General features: G+C 42.8%; 1 protein-coding gene across 1 annotated transcript in view; it reads right to left on the bottom strand.

Moving 5' to 3' along the window:
* The window catches only part of LOC136699895 (stonustoxin subunit beta-like), a 457886-nt gene that overhangs the window by 370038 nt on the left and 68732 nt on the right, over positions 1–19116 (bottom strand). The window lies entirely within an intron of this gene.

Consider the following 19116-nt stretch of genomic DNA (forward strand, 5'->3'; position numbering starts at 1 on the left):
GTCTGTGAGGAGTGTGGTGTGTTCTCCCTGTGTCTGTGTGGGTTTCCTCCGGGTGACTGTCTGTGAGGAGTACGGTGTGTTCTCCCTGTGTCTGTGTGGGTTTCCTCCGGGTGACTGTCTGTGAGGAGTTGGTGTGTTCTCCCTGTGTCTGCGTGGGTTTCCTCCGGGTGACTGTCTGTGAGGAGTGTGGTGTGTTCTCCCTGTGTCTGTGTGGGTTTCCTCCGGGTGACTGTCTGTGAGGAGTTGGTGTGTTCTCCCTGTGTCTGCGTGGGTTTCCTCCGGGTGACTGTCTGTGAGGAGTGTGGTGTGTTCTCCCTGTGTCTGCGTGGATTTCCTCTGGGTGCTCCGGTTTCCTCCCACAGTCCAAAAACACACGTTGGTAGGTGGACTGGCGACTCAAAAGTGTCCGTAGGTGTGAGTGTGTGAGTGAATGTGTGTGTGTGTCTGTGTTGCCCTGTGAAGGACTGGCGCCCCCTCCAGGGTGTATTCCCGCCTTGTGCCCAATGATTCCAGGTAGGCTCTGGGCTCACCGCGACCCTGAACTGGATAAGGGCTACAGATAATGAATGAATGAATGAATGAATGTACTTTACTTACAGGGGAAGAGCTTCATCATTAGTGGATGAGATCAAGTAGTTGATCTCCAGTTCATAACTGTTTAGGATGCTTGACTAAAGAGATATGAATATTTCATGTATAGCATTATAAAATACATATTATATATATATATATATATTAATTACCTTAAGGATTCTGAAATTTGTATCATTGTTCTTAATCTAAAAAAAAAATACATAAAAATAAACAAATAAATACATAAAATATATATTTTTAAATGAAATATAAAATAATATTCCTAAATTAATCTTGTGTGTGTGTTTCGTGACCGTTTGGTGGGTGGGAGGTTTGGGGGATGGGGTTGTATGTTGTGACGACGGTACCTGTTATGTGGGTGTGTGTGTGAGAGGGGGGCTAGGGTTGGTCGTGACCGTTTGTGGTGGGGGCAGAGGTGGGTCGTGACCGTTGAGAGGGTAGGACGTGACGGAGGTACCTGTTATAAAACAGTGTGTGTGAGAGAGGGGTTGGTCGTGACCGTTTGTGGGGGGTAGAGGTGGGTCGTGACCATAGGGGGTGTTGTAGGTCGTGACGGCGGTACCTGTTATCAAACAGTGTGTGTGTGTGTGTGGAGAAAGGGCAGGAATTACGGTTAAAATACACGTTTATGATTGGTCAAAGCGAGGGTGGGAAATTCCGCTCAAATAGACGCTTCTGATTGACAGAGAGGGCGGGACTTCCTGTCAAATAGACGATTATAATTGGACGAGGGGGCAGGACTTCAATACCAAAAGGGGGCGGTGCTTGATGACGTGGCACGCTCTGATTAGTCCAAATGACCTGTCAAAATGAAGTTACATATAGTGCCTCATATTCTCTCTCTTACAGAAATAGACTGTAGCCTGTAAAGTGAGAGTCCCAAATGTGCAAAATTATGTGCAATAATTAAGCATGAGTTATCAATGTCCAGTAAAAATATCCTGTGTGTGTGTGTGTGTGTGTGTGTGTGTGTTCCTGCCTGGATAGCTTGTGGACATCACAACGGTGATGGTGAGTTTAAGTATTTAATAACAACATACTTTTTATTAAAACAAACACACAAAGCATTCTTTACTCATCCAGCCGCTCTAAATGTAACCTGAGTTTCGTTTGACTCCGTAATAGATGACGTTGGGCCTGAAGCGGGACGCTAAAGTCTGCAGACGGGTGGAATCAGCAATGACTAAATCAAGAGCGTGGCCCTAGTGTGTGTGGACACATCAAGTTTCCTGAGATTAAAACAGTCCAGTGCAAAAGTCCAACTGCTGAGAGGCAGGAGGGGTGTCGACATGAATGTTAAAATCCCCCAGTAATATCACACTAGCCGAGAAATTACAGGGTGTTGAGAGAAGGCTGTACACCTCAGAGGTGAAAACTCTTCTCTACTGTTTGAGTAGTCTGTAGATGAGCAGTACTGTCACAGGAGAAGGGCTTTTACTTGTAAATGCAAAGTTCACTACGATAAATCACAGCGAGACCTCCACCCCGGGCCAGTACTGCAGGCTTTCTGAAAATAACAATAGGAGGACAGGTTTCATTAAGGACAGAGAAAACCTCCGGTAGTTGGCAGGTTTCTGTCAGACACATTAACTCCAGAGACTTGTAAAAGGTGAGATTCATTTGTTAATGATTGTGTGTTAAACAGCTCAATTTTGTTGTCATGGGAAGCTGTGGATCTCTGTATCGGACGAAGTACAATGACATCCACTCCATGTTTTCTGCTCTGGAGGGGGAGGGGAGCTTTCAAATTTGTCACCAGAGCACTGCTCAGTTTCTACTCAGACTGTGGTCCCCGTTCTCATTTAACATTTAAAAAAAACAAAGCTGGCCTGTCGCAGCATGTGCCGTGACGTCTCCACCACTGACTGCTTCTACACCGTGGTCCCTGACTAAACGAAGCGTTTCACATAAGGGAACTACGCATGCGTGCGCTGAAGAGCACATCAGACGCTGGAGAGCGCAGGCAGCGAGGTGGACGAGGAACAGGACACACACTTAGATGAGGACGTGAGTAATATTGATGTGACACTCAGTTCTGACGCCATGAGTGACACTGAACCAGGGACTGGGGGCTGCACTGACAATGAGGGCTCTTTAATAAAACACTGAGAGAGAGAAAACATTTATTTATTTAATGTCTCATTCTCTTTATTTACCTTTCTGTTGTCCATCAGACTTCACCTTAACCTCCCACGCCATCCCTACCTTTAAAGAAGGGAACAATATTTAATCTTTAATCATAGAGAACTTACACTGAAAATATAAACTAAGCCTGGAAAAGAGTTCATATAAAGTCACATTATCTCCGCCTAGTGCACGGTTAAGGGAAAGGCACTTCAGCGTGGGACAGCAAGGCTCCAGTGGTGCACAGGGCACTGTGTTCAGGAGCTGTGTGTGTTCTGGGAGCTTTGGGACGTAGTTTTCATTAGTGGGAGAGGAGGGAGTGACTAAAGGAACTTAAAGGTGGCCTCGGACAGGAAAGACAGAGAAATCTCATCTACTGTTATAACTGTACACAGTAGTCTACAGTGCTGACAGTGATGATTACTGCAGATTTGGTAATATTCTCTAAATACTGAGTCCTTATATTGTAATGTATGGCAGGAGGGTGTACTCTGATACTTCATGTGTATTAAATATGACAGTATACTATACTGGCTCATTATATTTGACTTAAAGGATGTCAGACATATTTTCACACGCTCCAGATATGATCAGGGTAACTGCAGAAAAACTGAAAAATAAAATATCCCTGGATTCTTGGACATTTGGGGCAGCAGAAATGCTACAGATTTGATCATATTCTGGGTTAAACTGAGTCCTTATATTTCAGTATATGGTGTGAGGGCATATATTATTTGTTTTAAATATCAGTAAAAATCCCCCTAGTGTTAAATCTGTACACAGTATGTTTCAATGACAAAAGGAGATGATACATCACTGAGTTCAGTATTAAGTCCTTATATTTCAGTATATGGCATGGGGGCATATTCAGACACTTTATATCAAGTGTAGACAACATGAGATGTATCTGGAGACAGTGAACTACATGATGCAGATACAGGCTCAGTGTGTGACCCGGTTTAAATCACATCAAACAGTCTTCAGATTTGCTCCAGATATGATCAAGAATTAAAAAGGTATCTCAGGATTCTTGGCTTTTGGTGCAGTGCACTGTTGTTGACCATAAGACATTTCTTTAGGGTACGAGTCTGTTGTTGTTGCAGTGTTTTGGTTTTTATTATAAACTTCATCAGACACAGACTTGTTCAAAGAAACTAATACATTTTTGGTTTGAGGTTCTTTTCTAAATAAAAATAATATAAAATGACTGTAAATGTAAAATTCATAAACTGTGTGAGTACTGTACACTGTAAAGAAAATGAATTGATGAAAAAATGATGAGTTTGAAAGAGAATTAAAAAAATAGGAAGTTAAAATCTTAATTGATAAGAAAATCAAAATAATTGAAGTTGTGTAATAATTTTGGGAGTAGGTCCACGCCCAAACTCCTCTCAGCCCTGTATATTAACCCGCAAATTCACGTCATTTCCACGTCAGACAAACACGCTTCATTAATTCAGGAGACGGATCTCGATTCGACTGCTTCACGACGTCAGCTCTCTCCTCCGCGCTGGGTCATTCCTGTTGATCCCCACATTCAGAGCCGTGTTCGGCCTTTATCAAACCCACCGAGCCTCCTGTTTTAAACTCGCTCCCGCCTCCACCCTTTTCTCATATTCATTTATCCAACGGGGGCGTCCAGCTTCAAACGCATTCATAAGCCGCCCTTTACTCCTCTCCAAAGACTTCTGAGTTCACCTCCTCTAGAGTTTCAGCCTCTACGGGCGTGGTCCGTACCAGCGCCAAATGTAAATAAATTCCTCTTTCCCTGACAGGAAATTTAAATAATGCCTCTTCCACAACAGGAAGTGTTTAACTTTCCCCAAATATGGAGGGAAACTAAATAAAAGTCAGTAAGAGCAGTGTTTTCTTGTGAAGTAATAGTAAAGTAGTAAAATAAAGCGGTTAAAAGAGCTGCAGTAGTTTTGAAAAAGGAGAGAGAAAGAGAAGTGAGTGACTGTCTGTGTTTCTGAGCCTCTCTCTCTGAGCAGATCTGACTGTAGAGTGAGGAGCTCCTCAGCTGCAGCTCTTCATCAACTCAGGAGAAGCCCCGCCCCCTTGTGTCCGTTTGAAAATTCAAATAATGCTCCTCTCCACACAAAAGGAAAAGGCACTTTTCACCTATTATTTAATTAAACAAAGGAAAAAGAGGAAAACATGTAAATGTGAAATTTAAAACAGGAAATTAAGTATTAAATCAATTTAAAATGTTTGATCCAATTAATTAATGTGTTATTAATGTGTAATTAATGTGTAATGTGTAATTAATGTGTTTTCAGGTAATTGTTCATGTCCTTTTTTCAGGTGTTTTATCAATTTTCAAGCCAACTGTGATTTAACCCTTTAGGTTCCTGTTGTTTTAGGAGAAAACGCTTATCGTGACTGAATGATAATTGGTGGCACTGGGTGGATTAAGGTTTTAGGATTTGGGGTTATGGTATAGGGATTAAGTTTAGGCTTTTAGGTTAGGGTTATGGTGGGGTTTAGGGTTTTAAGGTCAGGTTTTAGGTGTTTCACTCTCAGAGCTCAGTGACAGCAGGATCAGATTCACCCTGTAAAGTGTGGGTGGGGGCTGAGGAACATGTGGCGTCTGTTTTGAAGTCTCTTAAACACGAGGGAAATAAGACGATGAAAATGCTGTGTCTAAACGATTTTAAGCGCATGAGAACCTGACAGCCCATCATTTTAAAGGAACCAGCTTGTTCTTACGATATCAGTTCAGTGTTCACCATAAATGTACCTATGAAGTATGATGTGAGATTACTGTTATTTTTTAAATAAATGGCATCCAAAACCCCACAATTGTCCATTATTTTTTATGAATTGACAGATGTCATGCTGCATAAAATGGTAAGTAGTCCATACAACCAACAGATAACAGTTAAGTGCTTACTATACTATGTACCTATGAAATATTAAGTGATTTTACTGTATAACTGTTGAGTAAATGGCATCCAGATTCTCCATAATTTTCCATTGCTTTTAATTATGACTCGTTTATGGTCGTATCTAATAAGTACTCCATACAACCATCAGATCTCAGTTCAGTGTTTTCCATACTATGTACCTGTGAAATATGAACTGATGTTACTCTAAAGTTCTTGAGTAAATGGCATCAAAAATCCCAAAATTTTAAAAGGTTTTTAATGGTTGGTCAAGTTCCATGCTCCAAAAAATCTGTGTGGGTTTCCTCCGGGTGACTGTCTATGAGGAGTGTGGTGTGTTCTCTCTGTGTCTGTCTCGTCAGTTATCCCACTACTTACAGTGGGATAACTGCTAGAATATATCTGTTAGACCAGCATGCTCTTCTCTCTCCCAAACTGACTGCCTGGTTCTTCTGTCTTACACATTTGGTAGTTCTTCCTGTTCCTACACCCTCTTCACCCTCTGCTCATATGTTATATTTTGGTAGTTCAACATACTGCACGATTCATGTGGTCATCACGTGCTGATCCTGTGTTTGAGCAGATACTGTATAATCACTAACACTTCTCTGAGAACTCAGCCTGGAGAAGACATGTTTATGTCACCTGCCTTTCTCTGTGCATTCTTTTATCGTTTATTGCTCATTCAGACTCTTAACATTAACATATAGGTTCACATTTCACAGCAGGTCTGTCTGAGATCAGTAATGCTGCTTGAATTCTAGTAGCACCAGCCACACACAGCTCATTCTGCAGAGTAAGAAATGGTCTCACCACATCGATCACCCCAGTCCTGTGGCTGTAGAACTCAAAAAGTCTTCAGAGAAAATGAGATTTAAGAAGCTATTTATTTGGAAATAAACCCAACCCTGCTATTCCAGTGTGTGAGAATGGGCTGTAGATTTAACAAATCCATACGATCAGGAGAAACATCTGGAAACACGTTCTTCACTCGCTCACAACACAGCTACTACTTTTTGGAAAGGAAAATCCTTTTTCTGTATTTATTCTTTTGTATTTATAAATATATATAAATATATACAAGCACTACGCTTATTTAGAAGATAAATTATTTAAAATAATAATCATTTTAAGTGTCTAAGACATTTACACAGTGCTGCACGTTCACTGCAGTTTCTCCTGCAGGGTTCTGCTAAAGATGGGGGAGACAGCACAGCAGCTAAAAGTGTTTATTCTTTACTCAACCTCCTCTGAGTCTGGACCATTGTACTCTCTCTATAGTCTCTCACAGAGGGATAAACACCTGTGGATTTGTTCCTGTTTTGCAAGAGCTCCTGCAAATATGTTCGTCTTATATGAAGAAAGTTGTCAAAGATGCACAACCACACACAGAGACCGGACATGGGAAACACACTGAGGCGAGTCAGGCCTGCAGTTCTTTGGATTTAGTTGTGGGGTCTGTTGTGACTCTTGGACGAGTCGTCGCTGCGCTCTTGGGGTAAATGTGGTCGGCGTAATGACTCTCACTGTGGTTCACTGGAGTCCCAAAACTTTCTCATTTGTTCCTGGATCTCTTTAGATCTTGGTATGAAGTCTAGTTTTGAGGATCTTTTGGTGTACTTGGCTTTGTCAGGCAGGTCCTATTTAAGTGATTTCTTGGTTGAGAACAGGTGTGGCAATAATCCGACCTGGGTGTGGCTAGAGAAATTGAACTCAGGTGATAAACCAGTTATTTTAACTGAGGGGGGCACACACTCACACAGGGCCATGTAGGTTTGGATTTCTCCCTTAATAATAAAAACCTACATTTAAAAACTGCATTTAGTGTTTACTTGTGGTGTCTTTGACTATTTAAATTTGTTTGATCTGAAACGTTTAAAAATGACAGACATGCAAAAAGAACTGACTCCATTTTAAGTATAGAACCTTCTGCAGGAATAGTACTTTTCAGTTAATTGTCATTTATTTTATTTTATTTCATTCATCTGTTTCTTTGTTGCTCACAAAAAGATTCCACATCAAGAAAGTAGACACTTCTCAGACTAGTTTATATTTCAGAAGTTATAGTACCACGGACGTTGGCATTCACACAGGAATGAGATATTCGCCAAACCACAGACTCTGCCGTACAGAGCACAGAAGAACCAGACAGTCCAGACTGGGAACTGTCGGCATCCTCAAAGGCTTGAGTGACTCATCCTTCATCAACCAAGAGTCGCCGCTCTCCAGACCCCAGCCAATACGTCCAGAGAGACAGTCCCTCAGGTTCCCTGACTACAGAGATGACTGATGTCCCAGGAGCTTTACCTCAGATCCGGAACTTCACCTTGAGTGAACTGCTGTGAAAAAGCTCATTCTTTGGTGATCCGGTAGCCTCTCAAGGGTGCTTTCCAGGGATGAATGCCAAGTCCAATCCTTTAATCTCAGTCAACACACTCCATACACATTAATTCCCTTTCATCACACATTATTGAAGGTCATACAATGGTTTTGGTTTGCCAATTAGCCCAGCCTATGAAACTTAATGAATCCCTCCATTTGTGCCATTTGACTCTCTCTATAGTCTCTCACAGAGGGATAAATACCTTTGGATTTGTTCCCGCTTTGCAAGAGCTCCTTCGTCTCGTATGAAGAAAGTTATCAGAGGTACACAACCACACACAGCGTCCAGACACAGGAAATGCGAGAGGCTCCGGCACTGCAATGTGTTAAATGCTCCAGGGTCCAAGGAGCCAAGCACAGACAGAACCGGAACAGAGACAGCACCGGGTCTGCTGGACTCCCTTCTTAAAGCTGGGCCTATGATGTTGCACAAATAGGAAAGGATGGATTTCAACAGTTAACAGCAGAAAAAGTGATGAATGAATATTTTCATATAAAATTAAACCAGTTGTGCTGAACCATTTTAAATAAACTGTTCTGGACTCCGACTCTCATTACTTTGTTACATTGTGAGGTGGATCAGATTTGGCAATTATCAGACATGTGCAAATATTAATCAGATAATCAGTGCCTTTACCTCACCTGTGAGTGGTTTTAATGTTATAGCTGATCAGTTTATAACGTACTGATAATAAATGAACCCTCTCTTACACACACACACACACACACAAACACTGGTATACAAAATATTCATCATCAGTGTCTTCTCCACCACGTCTCTCCGGGGCAAACCATGTTTCCTTGACAACATAACGGTATTTTTAATCACCAGGCGTTATATAATATTGTAAGTTTATTATATATTAAACATTTAGTTTGTACCAGAAGAGAGTAAACGGAGAGTCCGAGCGCTAGTGCTACTCTTTAAACAGCGTCTGGAGTCAAATGACGGTTTAGAACTCTCCAGTGTTTTGATTTGAACCGCTCCAAATGATTTTCCCTGCAGCTGTGGCGCCCGGTGGGATTCTGGATTCTGAGCGTGACGTCACATTTAACCACAACCAATTTTCAGCAGTAAACACTGAGGGACTTTGTTTTGAATGTGAATGCTGACATAATGTTGAAATGAGACTTGAGTTTGTAGACATTTTAAGCAGTATGCTGAATTTCGGTTGGGGTTGAAACTAAAATTTTACTAAACGTTTGGATCCAGTTCTTATTTACAGTATTTCCATTAACGTATTCCTAAACATCTCATGGCTTTCCTATCGCTATTTTATTTATTGGTTGCCGTCCGTATTAAACTTCTGAAACGTCTCATTTAAAACCAAGGCGGCAGATCTCTCGAGTTTTGCCATCTAGCCAATCAGTCTGACTGGTTCTGAGTTAGCCCCGCCCACTGACGGATGATGATTTAATTATTTCATAGTACAGGCGCAAGAGATAAATATTTAAATAGTTAAATAATGAAATAAATTATTGAAATAATACAATTAGTCAAATATTTAATATTTTAAATAAATAACGTAAGCTTTAAGTTCAAATTAAATTAAATTAAAGATAAACATATGTAATCCTGTAAGTTAAAGTTCCTCATTTACTTCGTTTTACTGTTTATCTTCACACACACACACATGCAGTCTCTCTCTCTCTCTCACACACACACACACACGCAGTCTCTCTCTCTCACACACACACACACACACGCAGTCTCTCTCTCTCTCTCTCACGCACACACACACACGCAGTCTCTCTCTCTCTCTCTCACGCACACACACACACACACACATGCAGTCTCTCTCTCTCTCTCTCTCACGCATACACACACACGCAGTCTCTCTCACACACACACACACGCAGTCTCTCTCTCTCTCTCACGCATACACACACACGCAGTCTCTCTCTCTCTCTCACACACACACACACACGCAGTCTCTCTCTCTCACACACACACACACACGCAGTCTCTCTCTCTCTCTCACACACACACACACACACGCAGTCTCTCTCTCTCTCTCTCACGCACACACACACACGCAGTCTCTCTCTCTCTCTCTCACGCACACACACACACACACACATGCAGTCTCTCTCTCTCTCTCTCACGCACACACACACACGCAGTCTCTCTCTCACACACACACACACGCAGTCTCTCTCTCTCACACACACACACACACACACATGCAGTCTCTCTCTCTCTCTCTCACGCACACACACACACGCAGTCTCTCTCTCTCACACACACACACACACACACACATGCAGTCTCTCTCTCTCTCTCTCTCTCACGCATACACACACACGCAGTCTCTCTCTCTCTCTCTCACGCACACACACACACACGCAGTCTCTCTCTCTCTCTCTCACGCATACACACACACGCAGTCTCTCTCTCTCTCACGCATACACACACGCAGTCTCTCTCTCTCTCTCTCACGCATACACACACACGCAGTCTCTCTCACACACACACACACGCAGTCTCTCTCTCTCTCTCACGCATACACACACACGCAGTCTCTCTCTCTCTCTCTCTCTCTCTCTCACGCATACACACACACGCAGTCTCTCTCACACACACACACACGCAGTCTCTCTCTCTCACACACACACGCAGTCTCTCTCTCTCTCACACACACACACACACATGCAGTCTCTCTCTCTCTCTCTCTCACGCATACACACACACGCAGTCTCTTTCTCTCACACACACACGCAGTCTCTCTCTCTCTCACACACACACACACACATGCAGTCTCTCTCTCTCTCTCTCACGCACACACACATGCAGTCTCTCTCTCTCACACACACACACGCAGTCTCTCTCTCTCTCTCTCACGCATACACACACACGCAGTCTCTCTCTCACACACACACACACGCAGTCTCTCTCTCTCTCACGCATACACACACACATGCAGTCTCTCTCTCTCTCTCTCACGCACACACACATGCAGTCTCTCTCTCTCACACACACACACGCAGTCTCTCTCTCTCTCTCTCTCACGCATACACACACACGCAGTCTCTCTCTCTCTCACGCATACACACACACGCAGTCTCTCTCTCTCTCTCTCACACATACACACACACGCAGTCTCTCTCTCTCACACACACACACGCAGTCTCTCTCTCTCACACACACACACACACATGCAGTCTCTCTCTCTCTCTCTCTCACGCACACACACACACACACACGCAGTCTCTCTCTCTCTCTCTCTCACGCATACACACACACGCAGTCTCTCTCTCTCTCTCTCACGCATACACACACACGCAGTCTCTCTCTCTCACACACACACACGCAGTCTCTCTCTCACACACACACACACACACACATGCAGTCTCTCTCTCTCTCTCTCTCACGCACACACACATGCAGTCTCTCTCTCACACTCACACACATGCAGTCTCTCTCTCTCACACACACACGCAGTCTCTCTCTCACACTCACACACACACGCAGTCTCTCTCTCACACTCACACACACACGCAGTCTCTCTCTCACTCACACACACACGCAGTCTCTCTCTCACTCTCACACTCACACGCAGTCTCTCTCTCACACTCACACACACACGCAGTCTCTCTCTCACTCTCACACTCACACGCAGTCTCTCTCTCACTCTCACACACACACGCAGTCTCTCTCTCACTCTCACACACACACGCAGTCTCTCTCTCACTCTCACACACACACGCAGTCTCTTTCTCACACTCTCACACACACACGCAGTCTCTCTCTCTCACACACACACACAGAATTATCTATAATCTTCAGGTAGGTTAAAAGTTCTTCTCTGCTCCTGATCTTCACAAACCTCACTCTCTTCACTTTCAGACACAGGAAGGAAGGGTTGGTGCAGAGAGAAGCACCACTCTATACTGTCTTCTGGGTTTGTCAGACACCAGAGGGCGCTCTAAACATGAATGTGTTTCTATGGGGAATTCAACCAAAACATAGTTTATAAAATCTGATCATTTTTATACAAAAGAAATGCATTAATTTCCGACTTTGTTTCAGACATATTTTTAAACTGTTGAAGTCCAGTTTAAAGACTTTGTAAAAGTGTCTCAGTCGTGAGGGTGAAGTCAGTGAGTGTGAACTTTACAGCAGTCGCCCAGAGCAGACGGGGGAGGGACTTCAGAGCAGCAGATACACAGAGGATTCACATTTTACATGTGGCATTAAGCTCAAATGAAATTAAAATAGGAACAGACTACAGTGGTTGTTTCTTAATGTTCTGGGGTATATTTCAGTAACTATTTCACATGGCTATATATCCTTCCCTATGGAGGATACTTAGGCACATCTTCAAAGTATGGTACTAAACTACACCCCAGGTTGTTCTTCTGCTGTTGTAGTACCTTCTGTTTTTCCACACCTTTTGTTCAGTTCACGAGTAACATACTCCTTCACCTTATTCTACTCTAACACTGAGATACGTTTAGGTAAGGTGAAGGAGAAGGTTTCTCAAGTTCACGAAGAACTAAAAATGACATTAAACCTCTACAGAGTCCCACTGCTGGTGGGATACAGTCATTGTCACTATCCAAAGGAAAAAAAAAAGTATCTCTATATTGGTCCACTCTTCCTGAATTATCTACGCAGGGTGAGGAGCAGCTGAAGGGTTAAAACAATATAGAAAACCAAAAATAAGACAAGATAGGGATACACGTTTTTCACTGTACAGCAGTGATATAATTATTTTAAAATCATTACACTCCTGGCTGTGCACCACTACAGATATTCCTGGTTACTGAAAACTGGACACAGCTTACATGAGCAGCTGATGAAGGACTGTGTAACCACATAGAAGCACTGCTATACTTTCTCCTTTAAACCAGCAGCAGTGCACTAGGAATACGTGAAGTATCATCAATGAACTGCAGCTTTCAAGTTGGACTTGGTTTTGCATTCACCACGGCTTCTGTTCCCACTTTCTGTGCTTTGCTCCAGTGGAGTAGTCTGCTTTCAGATGGCTCAGTAGATCAATTGTATAATATAGAAGTATTACACAAACAGAATACATATTTTTCTTCAGTAAAGGATTGTTTGCCGCGTCAAACTGATAGTAATGCTCTTCACAAAAAGGGTTTTATTTCTGCTGAACTGAACCTGTATGCAGCTGCACTGCCAAATATCTGTTTTGACTTTGGGGCAGAATGTAATTTGTATTAGTACATCACATAATGAATTTTGTCTTTCTGCTCGTAGCTTCACTAACAAAGGCTTTTATTCACTCTCACAAAACATACTCAACACCATATGAAATTATAAACCATGTTCTGGTGGGTGTAATCTCTAACAGCCAGCAACAAAACATCTGCTCATATTTAGGCCAAAGTTGACGTTGTCTTGTTCCACCTTAAACCCTGCAGCGGTTCCAAACTGCATGTAATCTGCATAGCACCAGTACAGCTGAATCTCATCAGGCTCCCTATTCCCTACATTGGCCACTAGATACATTATGGGAATATTTCTTTTACAGTCAGTTACTTGGTTATATAGTCTTTAGCATGATTATACAAAACATTACATTAAACACAAAGGCACTATTTAAGTGTAGAAAACTCCATGACCTAGATAACACAGGTGGCAGCTGCACTTACCCAGCCCTGTTACTTATGCACTACTGAAGATGCTAGCCTATGGACACTTTTCTAAAAGCAGATTCCCTCAAATCGAGCCTTGTACATAATGCACAATATCTCGATACACTGGTCTGTACAATCTCTATCAGTTTACACTGTAAGAGTTGTTCTCTATAAGACTCAAAAATGGCTGTTTTTGTTTAGAATTTGTGAAAAGCGGCACGCTACAAAAAGACTTGTTACGCACGTGCGCTGTTGCAAATAAATGGAACACTCCAAATGGAAATGACTTTACACAGCACCATCCTGACCAGAAGTGTAGACCACAGAATCGAGAGAAAGGCCCATAAAGGTAGTCTCATTAGCGTTAGTCCAGGACCAGAGGACGTTAACTCTCTGCCGTAGTTACCACCAAACACAGCTGTGGTGTCATAACCAGCTGTAACTCCAGAGTCAGTCAGTTAATGCTCAGTAGCATTAACGCTAGTGTCTCTGTTTCCCCAAAAATGCAGTCGGAAAATGGAGATAAGTTTTCTATTTCATTTTTCAGTGACATACATTAAAAGTAAAAAACACATCCATCATGTTCAGAAACGCTGTGAGTCCAGTCACAACACAAGGAAGACTTTTTTGGAGGGCCCTGAAAGCTGCTGCACCAGAATAATTCCAGCATAAAACATGCGTTGTTAGAGACAGTAGAACCTGACTTAAGTAGTGTGAGAGCACTGTAACTAGCGGCTGGAACGAGGTGGACCCAGGCAGAGTACGCATTAGTGTGAGCACTAAGTGTAGAGACATACCTGCTGTTAACTACGCGTTTGTGTATGCATCATGGCTCCCTCGCATACCATGTGTCTGTTTCTTGTGTCAGTTGTTCACGTCCTTGGAAAATAAATGCTATGCATACGCAAGGTGCAGTACACGCATAAACATTAGGGGGCGGTGCAGGCGATCAGCAGCATCACAATGGGGGAAGGTTTTGTAGAAGGCAGTGTCAGAGCTAAATCTGCAATTACCCGCACCTTTCTCTGGTCTGCCCTCTAGTGGAAGCCTCCAGTCACAAGAGTAGCACAGAGGCGAGTCTGTGAACAGTTACGTTCACAACACAGACAGTTGTCTGCACAAACACATGGACAAACAGCAGGACCATCTCTACAGTAACAGTGCCCGGGCATGGGACATGAGCTTGATCTTACTGCTCTGACGCTCACTGTAAACACACACTGGTAAAGGGATCACTGTGCTTTACTCAGACACAGGGGCAGCGCTGCTTAGAGGAAGAACCACTTTAATTGGCTACCAGTGAACAGGAGAGGATCATCGTGATTGGTTACACACACTGTTAACCCTAACCCTAACCCTCCTGAATCCAGTTCCCTATAATCGTGCACTATATAGTGAATAACATAGGGAATAGGGAGCCATTTTAGACACTACCTCATGTGGGCTGTTTACCAATCAACATAGTGGATTATGGGTAATCTGATATCTGTTAGTGTACATGCGTTGCACACTACTCTTTGCAGTGCTTTGTGGGATTGAAAGTGCACTGAAAATGGTCCACTATGATTTCGGACACTGCTACAAAATGGCAGAACCCCAAAATAGTGCACTACATACTGAATAGGATACAGCGACCCCATTGGACACAGGGCAGGGATCAAAGAAATAATTCAGTTCTTGGTGTCAGCCATTTTGTAGCACTCCTATACTATAGCAAGACAATGTCTTAGCAACCACATGGAGTAAGAGAGCAACAACCATGAAAAAAACCTTGCAGTGCCTTAGATACCATAGCAATTGTATAGCAACAACTTTAACCACTTGGGATGCTTTACCACATGGGATAAACTAGCAACCGCCTAGCAACAGTCTAGCAACTACTTAGTTACCATAGTAACTGGATAGTAAACAGATATCCAGGGCTGCTATAACAGCTTCACAGCGTCTTAGCTATCACCTGTCTAGCAATGGCCTTAAAAAACCACCTAGCAACACCTTAGCAACCTTTTCAAACATAGAGAGCTGGTTTCTGACTGAAAATTTAAACATGAACTTTCCCTTCTCTATGATTATCTCAGGCATTAATAAATAATAATCTCATTAGTTACTTTAAATATACAGTTCATAGCACTTAAATTTCAGCTTAAAATTAATTATAAAAAAGCTATAATAAATATATATATAGGGGCAGCACGGCGGCGCAGCATGTAGTGTCACAGTCACACAGCTCCAGGGACCTGGAGGTTGTGGGTTCGATTCCCACTCCGGGTGAATGTCTGTGAGGGGTGTGGTGTGTTCTCCCTGTGTCTGAGACTCAAAAGTGTCTGTAGGTGTGTGTGTGTGTGTTGCCCTGTGAACGACTGACACTCCCTCCAGGGTGTATTCCCGCCTTGCACCCAATGATTCCAGGTAGGCTCTGGACCCACCGCAACCCTGAACTTGATAAGCGGTTACAGATAATGAATGAATATATATATATATATAGTCAGTAATGTCAGTAATGCAGTTAGCCGTCTCCTTGGTTTCCAGACACTTCCACCTTAAATGATCTGAAACAGCACAAATGAGTCAATATTACCCTCCTATGGAGCAAGAATAGTGCAACATCAACATCCTCATCTAAAATCTGCTTTAGCTGCATTGCAGCAGTGATCTGGAATTTATTAAAGGAATCTATCACACTTCACTCGCTGGTGTCACTCCACCATTTTAAACTCCTCTAATCACCTCCACTCACAATCACACTGACTCAAGATCAGTTATTACATCTCTAATCACCTCCACTCAGACTCATACTGACTCTAGATCAGTTATTACACCTCTAACCACCTCCACTCACACTGACTCTAGATCAGTTATTACACCTCTAAACACCTCCACTCAGACTCACGCTGACTCTAGATCAGTCATTACACCTCTAAACACCTCCACTCAGGCTCACGCTGACTCTAGATCAGTTATTACACCTCTAACCACCTCTACTCACACTGACTCTAGATCAGTTATTACACCTTTAAACACCTCCACTCAGACACACGCTGACTCTAGATCAGTAATTACACCTCTAACCACCTCCACTCAGACTCATACTGACTCTAGATCAGTTATTACACCTCTAACCACCTCCACTCACACTGACTCTAGATCAGTCATTACACCTCTAAACACCTCCACTCAGACTCACGATGACTCTAGATCAGTCATTACACCTCTAAACACCTCCACTCAGACTCACGATGACTCTAGATCAGTCATTACACCTCTAAACACCTCCACTCAGACTCACGCTGACTCTAGATGAGTCATTACACCTCTAAACACCTCCACTCAGACTCACGCTGACTCTAGATCAGTCATTACACCTCTAAACACCTTCACTCAGACTCACGATGACTCTAGATCAGTCATTACACCTCTAAACACCTCCACTCAGACTCACGCTGACTCTAGATGAGTCATTACACCTCTAAACACCTCCACTCACACTCACACTGACTCTAGATGAGTTAGTACATCTCTAACCACCTCCACTCAGACTCACACTGACTCTAGATCAGTTATTACATTTCTAACCACCTCCACTCACACTCACACTGACTCTAGATCAGTCATTACACCTCTAAACACCTCCACTCAGACTCACGCTGACTCTAGATGAGTCATTACACCTCTAAACACCTCCACTCAGACTCACGCTGACTCTAGATCAGTCATTACACCTCTAAACACCTCCACTCAGACTCACGATGACTCTAGATCAGTCATTACACCTCTAAACACCTCCACTCAGACTCACGCTGACTCTAGATGAGTTAGTACATCTCTAACCACCTCCATTCAGACTCACACTGACTCTAGATCAGTTATTACACTTCTAACCACCTCCACTCACACTCACACTGACTCTAGATCAGTTATTACACTTCTAACCACCTCCACTCACACTCACACTGACTCTAGATCAGTTATTACACCTCTAACCACCTCCACTCAGACTCACACTGACACTAGATCCGTTATTACACCTCTAACCACCTCCACTCAGACTCACACTGACTCTAGATCAGTTATTACACCTCTAACCACCTCCACTCAGACTCACACTGACACTAGATCCGTTATTACACCTCTAACCACCTCCACTCACACTCACACTGACTCTAGATCAGTTATTACACCTCTAACCACCTCCACTCAGACTCACACTGACACTAGATCCGTTATTACACCTCTAACCACCTCCACTCAGACTCACACTGACTCTAGATCAGTTATTACACCTCTAACCACCTCCACTCAGACTCACACTGACACTAGATCCGTTATTACACCTCTAACCACCTCCACTCACACTCACACTGACTCTAGATCCGTTATTACACCTCTAACCACCTCCACTCACACTAACACTGACTCTAGATCAGTTATTACACCTCTAACCACCTCCACTCACACTCACACTGACTCTAGATCAGTTATTACACCTCTAACCACCTCCACTCACACTCACACTGACTCTAGATCCGTTATTACACCTCTAACCACCTCCACTCACACTCACACTGACTCTAGATCAGTTATTACACCTCTAACCACCTCCACTCAGACTCACACTGACTCTAGATCACTTATTACACCTCTAACCCCCTCAGCTACAATCTGTTTCACTTCTGTATTCTGACTTGTTCCATTTAATGTTCATGTACAATTATTTGTCATTGTACAATGAAATGTGTCACACACACACACACACACACTAGGAACAGTGAACACACACCCATAGCAGGGGTCTCTCATCTCCAGCATCCGTGGAGCAGTTGGGTGGTTGTGTCCTGTTGAAGGGCATCCTCAGCCGTGGATGTTGAGGGAGGAGACAGCGCTGTTCCTTCACTCCCACTGCCACCAATTTTCCTGTGGGTTGTGGGGATTGTACCAGTGACCTTCATTTCCCCAAACCCACTCCACCGACCTTTATCATTTTATTTATTCATTGTGTTAAGTATTGTTTTTTTATTTTATTTCTTTAATATTTATTACTTGTGTTTATTCTGATTTCATCTGTTTGACAGTGTTTTACTCAGGGCCCTAATTTCTCACATTTGTTTATTTTTTACTAGTTTTCTATGTTTTATTCACTACTGTATGAATACATTTGTGGTTATACTTTAACTTTGTTGCTACTCATAAATATGTTTGTCATGTCTTCCGCTGAACCCATTCTGAACCCTGATCTCAAAAACTTCACTACCAAGAATCCCCGTCACATGACCCTGCCATCCACCCAGCCAACATACTGCAAATCCTACTCTACAGATTACTGACTGTTTAGCCTTTTATAAACACTCTCCTTCTAAGAGTCCCTTGCCCTGTTCAGAGTGTACTGTCCGGTTCAAAGAAGGCCTTGTGCCTTAAACTACTGACTTAGATACCCGTCTAATTAGAAAAACTCCTTTAAATGATTTCACAGACACAGGTTGCAGGTTAAAAAAGAACACATTCTTTATTTGAAGAATTAAGGCTGCATCCA

Source organism: Hoplias malabaricus, chromosome 6, assembly GCF_029633855.1.
Source record: "Hoplias malabaricus isolate fHopMal1 chromosome 6, fHopMal1.hap1, whole genome shotgun sequence".
Lineage (NCBI taxonomy): Eukaryota > Metazoa > Chordata > Actinopteri > Characiformes > Erythrinidae > Hoplias > Hoplias malabaricus.